Source organism: Artemia sp. Qi Xiang Cuo, chromosome 4 (genome assembly GCF_049724085.1).
Source record: "Artemia sp. Qi Xiang Cuo chromosome 4, ASM4972408v1, whole genome shotgun sequence".
Taxonomy (NCBI): Eukaryota; Metazoa; Arthropoda; class Branchiopoda; order Anostraca; family Artemiidae; genus Artemia; species Artemia sp. Qi Xiang Cuo.
In genome coordinates this window covers 43,414,108-43,428,874 of record NC_142797.1, presented here as the reverse complement: position 1 = coordinate 43,428,874, position 14,767 = coordinate 43,414,108, and the positions used below count along the sequence as shown (strand labels likewise).

The window sequence follows — 14,767 nt, the reverse complement described above, 5'->3', positions numbered from 1 at the left end:
ACAGGCGTATCTACTATTTTTGTTTGATCAAATAAAATACTGTGATGAGAAAAATTATAAAGATGTTCTGCAACAGCTGACTCAAACGTTTCTGGTGTTTTGTTTTGTTTTAGAGTGCAATCTATGGCATTCTTGTGTTGCTGTAGCCTATTTTCTAAAATCTGTTGTGTTCTTCCCACATACAATTTACCACAAGAGCATGGAATTTTATATACTCCCTTTTGCAAATTTCTCTGTACCTTGTCTTTCCCTTTATTTAACCACGAGCTTATAGTTTTTCCTGTTTTAAATGCTGTATTTATGTTATATTTTTTTAATTCTCTTCTTAATTTTTGTGACAATATTGGAATAAAAGGCCAAGTTATGCAATTTGTTTCTTGATTTGACCCATCTTCTTCTAATATTTTTGGTTTGGTCAACTTTTTTTTCCTTTTTTCATTTGTTAGAGAAATCATATTTTCCAGATAGCCATTACCTACTAGAACATCTTTAATGAAAAATAGTCCATTGCTTATGTATTCTGGTGATGCTAATTTTAATACCCTATCAACTAAAGAAATAACCACACCCCTTTTTACCTGGATTGGATGATTTGATGTGAAAGACAAGTAACGGTTGTTATTAGTCAGTTTACGGTAAATTGAAAGTGCTAGTTCGTTATTATTTCTATGGATCAAAATATCTAGAAACGTTTCTATATTATAGAAATAAAAAAAAGATAATATATGGGGGTATTAGTATCAATAGAGATGAAGGGGATTTTAGGATCAATTCGATTTATAATGGTTTAATTAAAAATCAGGTAAAATTTTCAACCAGTCCTAATTTTAATAATAGTTCTGATACGAAAGATGACCCTGCAGACAAAGGTCAGACTGGGTTAAATGCTCGGAAAGGTAAACAAACTGCAGCTAGGCTTTCAAGCAAACGGATTCGTTCAATTTAGAATTCAAAAACTGAGTGATAAACCTGTGAGATCTAATTATGAGCCGGGGGTTAGCTGACCTTTATTGTTTTAGTTTAAGTATAAATATATTTTGATTTTTTGATAGATTTCCATTTACATATTGTGAGAAGGCGTGCTCCAATCAATATAAACATTTGATTTTGTTTATACGCCAGTGAATGGAATTGTTTATTTAATATGTGAGTTTTCTTTTCCTATTTATTTATATTTTTTCTTTTGTTTGTTTAGTATGTTTTTTTTTGTTGATGTAAGAAATTTTTTTTTTCTGTTGAGAAAGGCTCCCGGATGTGGGGTCGAAATATTCGGAGTATTTTTGTTTAATTAAGCGTTTGTATTCACTACTTTATAGAAATTAAAACCCGTTTCTCTTGTTTAATTTTTTGTAAATGGAAAAGCAGTGTGGTCTAAGAAATTAAATAGCTCTTATGAAAGTACTAAAAAATCTTTGGCTTAAAGAGCGAGGTATTGACTAGGGGGCGAACCCAATCATATATGTAATATTTTCTGTTTGTTTAAAGTTTTGATGTTGCTGCTGTTGCAGCTGAAAAACTTGTTTTTTTATGTATAATTTCTGATCTTTTTTTAAATAATGCTGGGAAGTCTGGCGTCCCTTTTACAGCAATTTCCCTTCCCCCATGAAAACTTCCTTCATGGAAAGATCCTCCCACATAACCCCCGAACAAGCCCCCTCCCCAACTACCAGAAAAAAATCTCCCCTGAAAACGTCTGTATAGTTTCCAGTAGCCAATGCTATATGTAAACATTAGGCAAAGTTCATAACTTTCAGCCCTCCCCCTGGGAACTTCAGGGTATTAAGTCATCCTAAAAAACATACTTATAATATTTTCGAACATGCTGAATAAAATGGCTATCTCAAAATTTTGATCGGGTGACTTTGGGAAAAAATGAGCGTGGGAGGGGGGCCTAGTTGCCCTCCATTTTTTTGGTCACTTAAAAAGGGCACAAGAACTTTTAATTTCCATTCCAATGAGCCCTCCCACGATATTCTAGGACAACTGGGTCGATACGATCACCCCTGGGAAAAAAAACAAACAAACAAATAAACACACATCCGTGATCTTTCTTCTGGCAAAAAATAGAAAATTCCACATTTTTGTAGATAGGAGCTTGAAACCTGTACAGTAGGGTTCTCTGATATGCTGAATCTGATGGTGTGATTTCCATTAAGATTCTATGATTTTTAGGGGGTGCTTCCCCCTTTTTTCGAAAATCAGTCAAATTTTCTCAGGCACAACTTTTGACGGGTAGGACTAAACTTGATGAAACTTATATAACAAAATCAGCTTATATTTGAAATCAGCATTAAAATCTAATTCTTTTGATGTATCTATTTGTATCAAAATACCGTTTTCTAAAGTTTCGGTTACCATTGAGCTGGGTTGCTCCTTACTTACAGTTTGTTACCATGAACTGTTTGAAAAGAAGAAGCTTGTGAAATTGCCTCTGCACTATCTATAATTTTTCAACATTCCCTTGATTATAAGTATGTCCCCTCCCAATGGAAAATAGCCTATATCACACCTATCTTTAAAAAAGGGGATAGATCCAAAGCTGAAAACTATAGACCTATCAGCCTCACAGTTTCTCACTTGGTAAGAAACCATATGGTGAAAGGCTATCTAACCTAAAACTCCCATCTTTGACCTTCTAACACAAGCAGAGTGACATATACTAACATAAATTTGTCAACCAATCCCAAAATAAGCTCTTTAACCAGTCATCCAACAAAAGAAAAACATGAGGTCATTCTAAGAAGATTCATAAGTTCTGAATTAACAGTGAAATCAGAAAAGATTTCTTTAGCCAATGACTGGAACTGTTAAAGTGAGGAGACAGTGTCTTCAACATCAGCTGAAGTTTTTAAAAGGAGACTTGACAAAGAATGGGAAGCCAAACCTTCAAGATACAACTAAAGCTGCCCATCATTGGTGTCTCAAAATTAGTGATGGATATATGTGTATATACAACAGAGTTGTGCTAGGATACTGATGCCGCTTGTCATACCCTACCAACTTGCATACTCTTATCAGAAATTGATGTTGTGTGGCAGTGTCTACTCTAAACTACAGAAGAATGATCCCCTTGATAATACCTATTTATGGTCATCATTACCAAGTGGGCTTAAATTGCATCTATCCTAGCACACTCTTAATCAGAAAGTGTGTCACTGGGCTTTAAACACAGTCACAACCCTGTTCTTTTTATATTTTGTGTAAAATGTTTTTTAACTGCCATCTCAACAATGGAGCCAAACAGATCCAACATTGGACTTATTTTGCTCTGAAGTGCAAATTAAGGTAACATGCCTAAGCCAGCTTAGAAATGGACAGCAAGAAGTCCCTGGGACCTCCAGTATGAATGGAGGCTTTGTGCAATCCTTGGCCCATCTTGGTCACAACATGGTTTTCAGCACTTGGCAATGCTCTTCTATCAACAAGAGTTGAAATCCTGCACAGAGAGTCTCAAGCCTATTACCTTAAATTACCTTAAATCACAGCTTGGAGTGAAATAAGGACTTTCGATCCTGTTGAATCACTCCTTATGATGACTGTTGTAGTTGGTTAAGTTCTGGTGGAAGATTCTGGTGCTTCCCAGTCAAACTTCCATGGTTTATCTTTCCACTCAGCATCCAGATGGCGTTTGAAAGCATCTGTTGATTCAGCAGCCACAGTGTCCTCCTTGAGGTTATTCCAGAGGTTCTCAATCCAATTCGAGAAGAAATTGCATCTTGCTCCAGTTGTAGCGTGATGTGTGCGGATTCGTCTAAGGTGTCCTCATATTACCCCTGACTCATTATATATTAATGCCTACAAATATCATGCTACAACAGGGAGGCAACCCATAGTAGACAGATTAGCTAGGAAGAGGTTTTTCAGCCTGAAAACACCCATCAAAACAGACCAAGCCCAGAAAAAACATCCATTAATCAGAATCCCATGCAAATAGTATGTTGTTTACAAGGCTATGATTTCCTAGAGAGCACCACTCCTCAAGTGGGAATAGAGTTGACTGCAAGGTCCCCAGTCTTGCAGGTACCAAGATAGTCCTTTATAGAGGCCATTGTTAATAGATCTGGATCTTATGCCCTGCCACAGTTGTCTCTTAAAAAGGATCCTCCCATGATGGTGTTCTACATCACCATGCAATTTACACCATTACTAGGAGAAGGTTTGTAACTCACAGGACATGTGGACATGCTGGTGGGCCCTGTTGAGTCTGTATTTGAGGCTCAACAAAACTTCTTCCTCCTCCAACTGTATTTATGGCCCCAGTCAAGGGTGCCTAGTTAAAGGTAAATATTGAATAATTCACAGAAGTGACTTAAGAATAAAGTGAGCATACCACTTGATACCTTTTTTATGCTCTTTCTGAAAATAATAACTTTTGGTGCAGATTTAAATTTAAGCCCTTTACAGACCCTCAATGATGATACCTGAGGACACAGTGAGTGGCCTGGGAGATACCCCTAAGAAACAGTAGACTCATAAAGCATTTTTTTTTACATTTTAAAAAAAATTAAAAACTGTATTGTTTTTTTTTTAGTTTCATATATATCTTATGATTAAATGGTAAATATTGAATAATTGGTAAAATTTTGGCAGTTCATATTATTGACTTACAAATTCAGGGTATATATTTACACATTAGGGGGGTGGAGGTAAAGTTTATTTCTAATGCAAATGAGAGGTAAGTTTAAAATTTACCCTCACCCCCTAATATGCAAAATTATACCCTGACTTGGTATAATATATAGGATTGGAGGGAAAATTCATTTCTGACAAAAATGATTATTATATTCATAAAGAGCATAAAAAAGGCTTTGAGTAGTATGTTCACTTTATTTGTAAGCATGGTCTCCCCCCCCCCCCCCCTAGCTGAATGATGGTGTCATACGTTTGTATTAATTTAAAAAAACTTTCCACAGAATAAGTTTTCAAAGAAAAGTAAATATCTCTATTAAGCCAAAAATGGAAAGAAATAAAGTCAAATAATCTTCCAAGAGTAAAACTACCACAAATCACTACCAACAATTAAATAAAACTCAAAACGAACAGAAATTTAATAAATTGCCGAGTCAAACTCAAAACGAGCAAAAATTAACATTAATAGGGCTGACAACCCCCATGCCTTCTCAAGACCAGAACATAACTTAGGTTTTACTAAAAAAAAAAAATTAGTTAAATTAAGCTATGCTGATATTTATTCCTTAAAATAAAAAAACAAGGTAAAAAAAGTGAGGAAAAAAAGTTTTTTACTTATTTAGGTAAAAAAAAGTGAAAACATTTATAAATATTTTGTTTTCAGTAAAATGTAAATTATGTTCAGGTCTTGAAAAGGCATGAGGATTATTAGCCCTATTAATGCTAATTTTTGCTCGTTTCGAGTTTGACTCGGCTATTTGTTCTAATTTCGGTTCGTTTTGAGTTTCATTTATTTATTGATAGTGATTTGCGGTAGTTTTACACTTGGATGATTACCTAACTTCATTTCTGCTCTTTTTTGGCTTAATGGAGTTCTTTACTTTTTTTTGAAAAGCTTATTTTGTGGAAAGTTTTTATTAGATGAATTTCTGTTTGTTTTTTACTGACAAAGTCATTATCATGAAAAAAAACATTCTATATCTTTTTGTTTTTTTTTCTATACAAATTCACAGTTTAGTATAATTGTGGGGGTTTGACATGCCCAATATTCCTGAAGACATAGTTGCTGGGCCATTCTACTATGCTGAACAAAATAGTTGTCTCAAAATTTAGACTATATGTGTTTGGGAAACAAATCAGCTTGAGAGACGGGCTGATTTCCCTCCAATACAATCTTTTTACTCTTAGAAAGGACCCTAGAACTTTTAATTTTGAATTGAATTATCTTCTTTAAATGTTTCAATAATATTTCTAGCTGTTATAGAGTGGTGCTGCCACTATATTGCTTATATGCCTTTTTGAAAACCTGCATGTATACAGTTTTTTCGTTTAATTGGAAAGCCCCCTAAACACTTCCTAGAAGTTTTACCTTAATACTCTAAGCGTCATTAGTTACAGTAACTGTAGTTGTAGTACTAAAAGTGTAGACATAGTGCTTTCTGGCTAGTTCAAAATCGCCCACAACTTACTCTTAAATATTTAACTTAATAATATAAATTGTTCTCGGGATATTGCTTTGTCACCTTTTTGAAAGTTCACATGCTCATAGTTTGTTTTGATTTAGTTCAACGTCCGCCTAAATATTTATTCTATTTGATTACTGAAGATATTGTTATATTCTCTTTGGGCTATTGGCTACAACATGGCTGTCTCACAATTTTTGATCAAATGTGTTTGGGGAAAAGAGGATATCAGGGAGAGGGAGGGGCTATTTTTGCTCCATCATGCTTGACTCTTAAATGAAACTAGGAGTATACATTTCCAATCAAATGAGATTCCTCTAAAGTTCACAAGACCACCTCTTCATAAAAAACTTACATCCCCCAGGGCATAACTTAAATCCTTATCCCCATACTTTGGGGGGTTGTGACAGCCCCAAAGGCTGTGTTATGAGATCTTTGGACTATTTTTGAACAAATGGCTGTCTTAGAATTTCTATTGGATGCATTGGGGGAAAATATGATGTGGGGAGGGTTTAGTGGCCCTCCAATAAATTTGACTCTTCAACTTCTGATTTCCAATCCAATGAGCCCCCCCCCCCAAAGTGTATATGACCCCCATTTCCATAAAAACCTTCAATGCCCTTGGGGCATACCTTACAACCCTTGCCCTGAGGACCATGAGGCAGTTTTCATCCTCAAAAACATAATTTCTGGACTTTTGAACCATGTCCAACAAAATAACTATCTCAAGATTTTGACTGGAAGTGTTTGGGGAAATGATGGGCTTGGGGGGGGGGGGTAGGGGTGATTGCTTTCTAATCACTTTTGACCATTAAAGAAGGTACTAGCCCTTTCAATTACAAACCAACTGAGCCCTTTTTGAAGTTTCTACAACAACAAATGGCCATCTTAAAATTTCTATCAGATGCATTTCTGGAAAATATGACATGTGTGTGTGTGTGTGTGGGGGGTATCCTCAAAGACATCATTTCTGGACCTTTCAACTACACTGAACAAAATGGCAATCTCAAAAATTATGATTGAATATGTTTGGGGAAATGATTGGTATGGGGAGGGGGTTAGATTATCTCTAATCACTTGTGACCATAAAAGGCCAGTAGAACTTCTAATTACCAATCAAATGAGCCCCCTTCCAATAAAAAACCTTATATCCCTACAGGTCATAACTTATAACCCTTGCTCTGAGGGTTGTGGGGGGGGGGGTCATTCTCAAAGTCATAATTTCCAGACCTTAAAACTATACTGAACAAAATAGCTATGTCAAAATTTTGATTGAATGTGTTTGGGGAAGTAATTGATGGGGGAGGGGGAGCTGGCTGCCCTCCATGAGCTCTTTTGAAGTTCCTATGACATTTTGGTAAATATATACCAAATCATATTATTGAGTTATGACTAAAGTGAATACACCTTTTGATGCCTTTTTTTATGTTGATTACAAATATTATAATCATATCTATTGGAAATGAATTTTAGCCCCCCCCTATACATGCCAATTCAGGGTTTTTATTTCTACATTAGGGGGGGGGGTTGAGGGCAAATTTTATTTCTGATGTAAATGGGAGGTAAGTTTAAACTTTTCCCCCACACCGCCACCCTAATATAGAAAAAAATAACCATATGTGGCATATATTGGGGGGGGGGGCTAAAATTCATTTCCAATAGAAATGATTATTATATTTGTAATCAGCAAAAAAATGGCATCAAATGGTATATCCACTTTAGTTGTTATTCAATAATATGATTTGGTATATATTTACCAACATTTCTTTCTATAAGAAGTGCCCTGGTCTAAAAAAAAATATTATATTGTGCCCACATCGCTCTTTACTTAGGCAGTGCTATCGTGCCACCCATGATATTTTGTCTTGAGATTTCAATTATACAGCACTGGAAGTGCTGATAAGACCAGGTAAGCCCCCGCCCCCCTCAAATTCAGTCTATTAGCACCCATGTTTGTAAGTCAATATTATGAACTGCCAAAAATTTACCCAATAATTCACAGAAGTGACCTAAGAATAAACTAGGCATAACACTTGATACTTTTTTTTATGCTCTTTCTGAATATATGTCACAACCTCAAGCTTCAAGAGGAAAGGTTCCAAAAGGACACCGGCTGTTGGGCATTCAAGAACCAAGTAACACAATACTAGAACAAGCTCCACTTTGAAGTCATTAATGCCAACTCGTTAAACTCGTTCAAGCAAGAACTGGAAAAATACTATAGTGAAATTGCCTACAATTTGGTAAATATCTACCAAATCATATATTGAGTTAGGAATAAATTGAATACACCATTTGATGCCTTTTTTTATGCTGAATAGAAATATAATAAGCATTTTTATCGGAAATAAATATCAGCCCCCCCCCCATCTATGCCAATTCAGGGTTAGGTTATATATATATATAGGGGGGGGGGGCTGAAATTCATTTCTGTTAGAAATGCTTATTATATTTGTAATCAGCATAAAAAAAGGCATCCAATGGTGTATTCACTTTAGTCCTAACTCAATAATATGATTTGGTAGATATTTACCTACAATTTTTTCCAATTTAGGCTAAAAGATTTTTGTAGAGGCCCTGTGGCCTATTTGTTTTGCATTACATTGTTATTATAATAATAGTTTTGATGCAGATTTAAATTTAAGCCCTTTACAGACCCTCAATGATGATACTTTGGTAAAGTTCTACAAAATCATATTATTGAGTTAGGACTAAAGTTAATACACCATTTGATGCCTTTTTTATGCTGATTATGAATATAGGCTATATACAGCCCCCTATATAGGCTATACCTAACCTAACCCTGAATTGGCCTATATAGGGAGGGGGGGCTGAAATTCAGGTAAAGTTCTATGAAATCATATTATTGAGTTAGGACTAAAGTGAATACACCATTTTATGCCTTTTTTTATGCTGATTACAAATATAATAATCATTTCTATTGGAAATTAATTTCAGCCCCCCCCCTATATATGCCAATTCAGGGTTAGGTTAGGTATATATATAGGGGGGGGGCCGAAATTCATTTCCTATAGAAATGCTTATTATATTTGTAATCAGCATAAAAAAAGGTATCAAATGGTGAATTCACTTTATTCCTAACTCAATAATATGATTTGGTAGATATTTACCTACAATTTTTTCCAATTTAGGCTAAAAGATTTTTGTAGAGGCCCTGTGGCCTATTTGTTTTGCATTACATTGTTATTATAATAATAGTTTTGATGCAGATTTAAATTTAAGCCCTTTACAGACCCTCAATGATGATACTTTGGTAAAGTTCTACAAAATCATATTATTGAGTTAGGACTAAAGTTAATACACCATTTGATGCCTTTTTTATGCTGATTATGAATATAGGCTATATACAGCCCCCCTATATAGGCTATACCTAACCTAACCCTGAATTGGCCTATATAGGGAGGGGGGGCTGAAATTCAGGTAAAGTTCTATGAAATCATATTATTGTGTTAGGAATAAAGTGAATACACCATTTGATGCCTTTTTTTATGCTGATTACAAATATAATAAGCATTTCTATTGAAAATGAATTTCAGCCCCCCTATATATGCCAATTCAGGGTTAGGTTAGGTATATATATAGGGGGGGGGGGGGCTGAAATTCATTTCTGATAGAAATGATTATTATATTTGTAATCAGCATAAAAAAGGCATCAAATGGTGCATTCACTTTATTCCTAACTCAATAATATGATTTGGTAGATATTTACCTACAATTTTTTCCAATTTAGGCTAAAAGATTTTTGTAGAGGCCCTGTGGCCTATTTGTTTTGCATTACATTGTTATTATAATAATAGTTTTGATGCAGATTTAAATTTAAGCCCTTTACAGACCCTCAATGATGATACTTTGGTAAAGTTCTACAAAATCATATTATTGAGTTAGGACTAAAGTTAATACACCATTTGATGCCTTTTTTATGCTGATTATGAATATAGGCTATATACAGCCCCCCTATATAGGCTATACCTAACCTAACCCTGAATTGGCCTATATAGGGAGGGGGGGCTGAAATTCAGGTAAAGTTCTATGAAATCATATTATTGAGTTAGGAATAAAGTGAATACACCATTTGATGCCTTTTTTTATGCTGATTACAAATATAATAAGCATTTCTATTGGAAATTAATTTCAGCCCCCCCCCTATATATGCCAATTCAGGGTTAGGGTAGGTATATATATAGGGGGGGGGGGCGGAAAATCAATTCTGATAGAAATGCTTATTATATTTTTAATAAGCATAAAAAAATGTATAAAATGGTGTATTCACTTTATTCCTAACTCAATAATATGATTTGGTAGATATTTACCTACAATTTTTTCCAATTTAGGCTAAAAGATTTTTGTAGAGGCCCTGTGGCCTATTTGTTTTGCATTACATTGTTATTATAATAATAGTTTTGATGCAGATTTAAATTTAAGCCCTTTACAGACCCTCAATGATGATACTTTGGTAAAGTTCTACAAAATCATATTATTGAGTTAGGACTAAAGTTAATACACCATTTGATGCCTTTTTTATGCTGATTATGAATATAGGCTATATACAGCCCCCTATATAGGCTATACCTAACCTAACCCTGAATTGGCCTATATAGGGAGGGGGCTGAAATTCAGGTAAAGTTCTATGAAATCATATTATTGAGTTAGGAATAAAGTGAATATACCATTTGATGCCTTTTTAAGATGCCTACGAATATAATACGTATTGCTATTGGAAATGAATTTCAGCCCCCCCCCCTAGATCGGATAAACCAACCCCAACCCGTAAGTGACATATATAGGGGGGGGGGGCTAAAACTCTTTTCCAAAATTAATGATTATTTTATTCTTTATACGCCGAAAAAAGGAAGCGAAGGGGGTATTCACTTTAGTCCTAAATCAATAATATGATTTCATAGAACTTTACCAAAATTCATCTCTGATAGAAATGCTTATTATATTTGTAATCAGCATAAAAAAGGCATCAAACAGTGTATTCACTTTAGTCCTAACTCAATAATATGATTTTATAGAACTTTACCAATACTTTTTCTTTTATTTTAAATAGGCTTATATACCTCTTGTCAACATCAATCTTGTTAAAACCAGTTTACCCATAGGTCTAAACTAAAGCAACAGTGACAAATTTGAGAATCAATAAGCGCATGGGAAACATATAATATGAGCTATATATTAGCGTAAGGTTTGATCAAACTTGAATTCGCATCATAAACGATTATTATATTTGGAAAGAGCATAAAAAGACATCAAGTGGTGTAGGCTATGTGAATTATTCAATATTTAGGCTAGTTAAACCTATGCTATATCAGTTATACTTATATCTGGAAAGAGATGGACTGGCATTCTTGGGAAAATACCCCTTAAGACATGTTTACTGTAATATTACCTTAGGAGCAGATATTTTGATTTCAATTGAGCAAGACTGCTTACTGTTTTTCTGAATTTGGTTGAAGTTGCTGTTGAGCTGCCTGAGTTTCTTTAGATGTGGCCGCAGTGTTGCCATGGTTGACATTTTTGTGAAAACGACGATTAAGAAAACTCCTGATTCCTGTTGTCGCCTGAATTGTAACTGCATGGTTGTTGTGTTAAGCCTCGTCGTGATTGACATAATTTACCCGGCCAGCAGAATTTTGTCGGCGGGTCGTTGTTGAACCGGTGGCTATGATTGGACGGGCAATATAACTAGACAGCCTTCGAATATTCTGTCGGCTATGATTGGCTGTCCAGTCGAAACTGGCTGTGCTGCTGGCAGAGTGAATGATGTCATTCAAGACGAGGCTTTATTGGTCAAGTTTGATTTAATTTGAGGTTTAATTTGAGTAAGCGTGCGTGTACGCTTACTGAGCCCAAATGAACCTAACTAAAAATCTTTTAACATAATGTAAGCTAAGTGAAAAATCATTTGTGGTGTTATCTATAACTTAAAATCTTCGTTTTTTAATGAAAACCGAATAAAGAAAAAAAAACACATGGTATCATGGAACACAGTCGCTCAAACCCCGTAAAGCTCTTTTAAAGGATACATGAATTATTTATTTAACCAAGAATCTTTGTTTTTTTTTATTGAACATCAATTAAAGAAAAAAAAATACCAAATAGAATAAGGGTTCTCGCAAACCCCATAAAGCTCTTTTAAAAGATACAAAACTTATATATTTAGCAAAAAAAATTTTCTTCATGTTTTAGTGGACGCCACGTAAAGAAAAAAAAAACAACAAATGGAATCAATGACCAGAGTTTCTCAAAACTCGTAAAGCTCTTTTGAAGTATATGAGAATTACTTATTTAACAAAAAAATCTTCCTTTTTTAATGAATGCCAAGTGAAGAAAAAAACCACATGGAATAAGGAAGCAGAGTTTCTCAAGCCCTGTAAAGTTCTTTTGGAAGATACAAGAATTATTTATTTGACAGAAAATCCACGTTTTTTTAAATGAACGCCAAGTAATGAAAAAACCCCACATGGGTTCAGGGAACAGAGTCTCTCACCCCATAAAGGTGTTTTAAAGGATAAAAGAATTATTTTTTTAACAGACAATTTTTGTTTCTTTAGTGAACGCCAAGTAAAGAAAAAAAAACTCACATGGAAATCAGGGAACAGATTCTCTCAATCCCCATGAAGCTCTTCTAAAGGAAACAAGAATTATTTGTTTAACATAAAATCTTCATTTTTTTTTAATGAACGGCAAGTAAAGAAAAAACCCACATGGAAATAGGGAACAGAGTCTCTCAAACCTCGTAACGCTCTTTTAAGGGATACAAGAATTGTGTCTCTGAGCGGGTGTTTGTATATTTGCGTGTCTGACATGCACATGTAGGTGTTTTTGTCTCTCTCTCTCTCTCTATTTCAATATGCCTGTATGTCTGAGCGAGTGTTTGCATGTTTCCATGTTTGCCTCTGTGTGATTGAAGGTGTTATTTGTCTCTCTCTCTCACTATGCCTGTGTGTCTGACTGGGTGTTTGTATGTTTCCTTGTCTGACCCTGTATGATTGTAGGTGTATCTGTCATTCTCTCTCTCGCAATGTCTGTGTGTCTGAGCCGGTGTTTGCATGTTTCCTTGTCTGACTCTGTGTGATTGTAGGTGTTTTTTTCTCTCTCTCTCTCATTATGCCTGTGTATCTGAGCGGGGTTTGCATATTTCCCTGTCTGACTGTGTGATTGTAGTTGTTTTTGTCTCTCTCTCCCACAATGTCTGGGTGTCTGAGTGAGTGTTTGGATGTTTCTGTTTCTGACTGTGTGTGATTGTAGGTGTTTCTGTCTCTCTCTCTCTCTCTCTCTCTCTCTCTCTCTCTCACTATGCCTGTTTTTCCGAGCAAGTGTTTACATGTTTCCGTGTCTGACTCTGTGTGATTCTAGGGGTTTTTGTCTCTTTCTATCTCACAATGCCTGTGTGTCTGAGCGAGTGTTTGGATGTTTCTGTTTCTGACTGTGTGATTGTAGGTGTTTCTATCTCTCTCTCTCACTATGCCTGGGTGTCTGAGCGAGTGTTTACATGTCTCCGTGTCTGACTCTGTGTGATTTTAGGTGTTTTTGTTCCTTTCTCTCTCCCAATGCCTGTGTATCTGAGCGAGTGTTTGCATGTATCCATGTCGGAATCTGTGTGATTGTAGAAGTTTTTGTCTCTCTCTCTCTTTCTCACTATGCCTGTGTGTCTGAGCGGGTGTTTGCATGTTTCCATTTCTGACTCTATGTGATTATAGGTGTTTTTTGTCTCTCTCACTCTCTCCCCCCCCCCTCTCTCTCTCTCTCTCTCTCTCTCTCTCTCTCTCTCTCTCTCTCTCTCTCTCTCTCTCAGTATGCCTGTGTGTCTGAGCAAGGGTTTGCATGTTCCCATGTCTGACTCTGTGTGATTGTAGGTTTTTCTGTCTCTCTCTCTCACTATGCTTATGTGTCTGAGCTGGTGTTTGCATGTTTCCATGTCTGACTCTGTGTGATTGTAGTTGTTTTTGCCTCTCTCTCATAATGCCTATGTGCCTGAGCGAGTGTTTGCATGTTTCTGTTTCTGACTCTGTGTGATTGTAGGTTTTTCTGTTTCTCTCTCTCTCTCACTATGCATATGTGTCTGAGCAGGTGTTTTCATGTTTCCATGTCTGACTCTGCGTGATTGTAGATGTTTTTGTCTCTCTCTCTCTCACTATGTCTGTGTGTCTGAGCGGGTGTTTGCATGTTTCCTTGTCTGACTCTGTGTGATTGTAGGTGATTTTTCGTCTGTTTCTCTCTCTCTCACGATGCAAGTATGTCTGAGAAGGTGTTTGCATGTTTTAGTGTCTGAATCTGTGTGAATGTAGGTGTTTCATCTCTCTTCCACTATGTCTGTATGTCTGAGCGTGTGTTTACATGTTTCCGTGTCTGAATCTATGTGATTGTAAGTATTTTTGTCTCTCCCTCTTTCACTATGCCCGTGTGTCTGACCGGGAGTTTGCATGTTTCCTGTGTCTGACTCTATGTGATTGTAGTTGTTTTTGTCTCTCTCTCACTATGCCTGTGTGTCTGAGCAGGCTTGTGCATGTTTTCGTGTCTGACTCTGTGTGATTGTAGGTATTTTTCTCTCTCACTATGCCTGTGTGTCGGAGCAGGTGTTTGCATGTTTCCGTGTCTGATTGAGTGTGATTGTAGATGCTTTTGTCTCTCTCTCTCAGTATGTCTGTGTG

The 14,767-nt window shown here is 35.8% G+C and overlaps 1 protein-coding gene across 2 annotated transcripts in view; it reads right to left on the bottom strand.

Annotated features, from left to right (window-relative positions):
- Nucleotides 1-11,601, bottom strand: part of Tudor-SN (Staphylococcal nuclease domain-containing protein 1) — a 97,045-nt gene extending 85,444 nt beyond the window's left edge. Inside the window, exon 1 of one of the 2 annotated variants that reach the window (XM_089088318.1) lies at nt 11,547-11,601. The gene's annotated coding sequence lies outside the window, so the exon portion shown is untranslated. Of the gene's footprint in view, nt 1-11,502 lie in introns of both variants that reach the window. The other variant, XM_089088319.1, reaches the window with a different exon arrangement.
- Nucleotides 11,602-14,767: the final 3,166 nt, after the last annotated feature.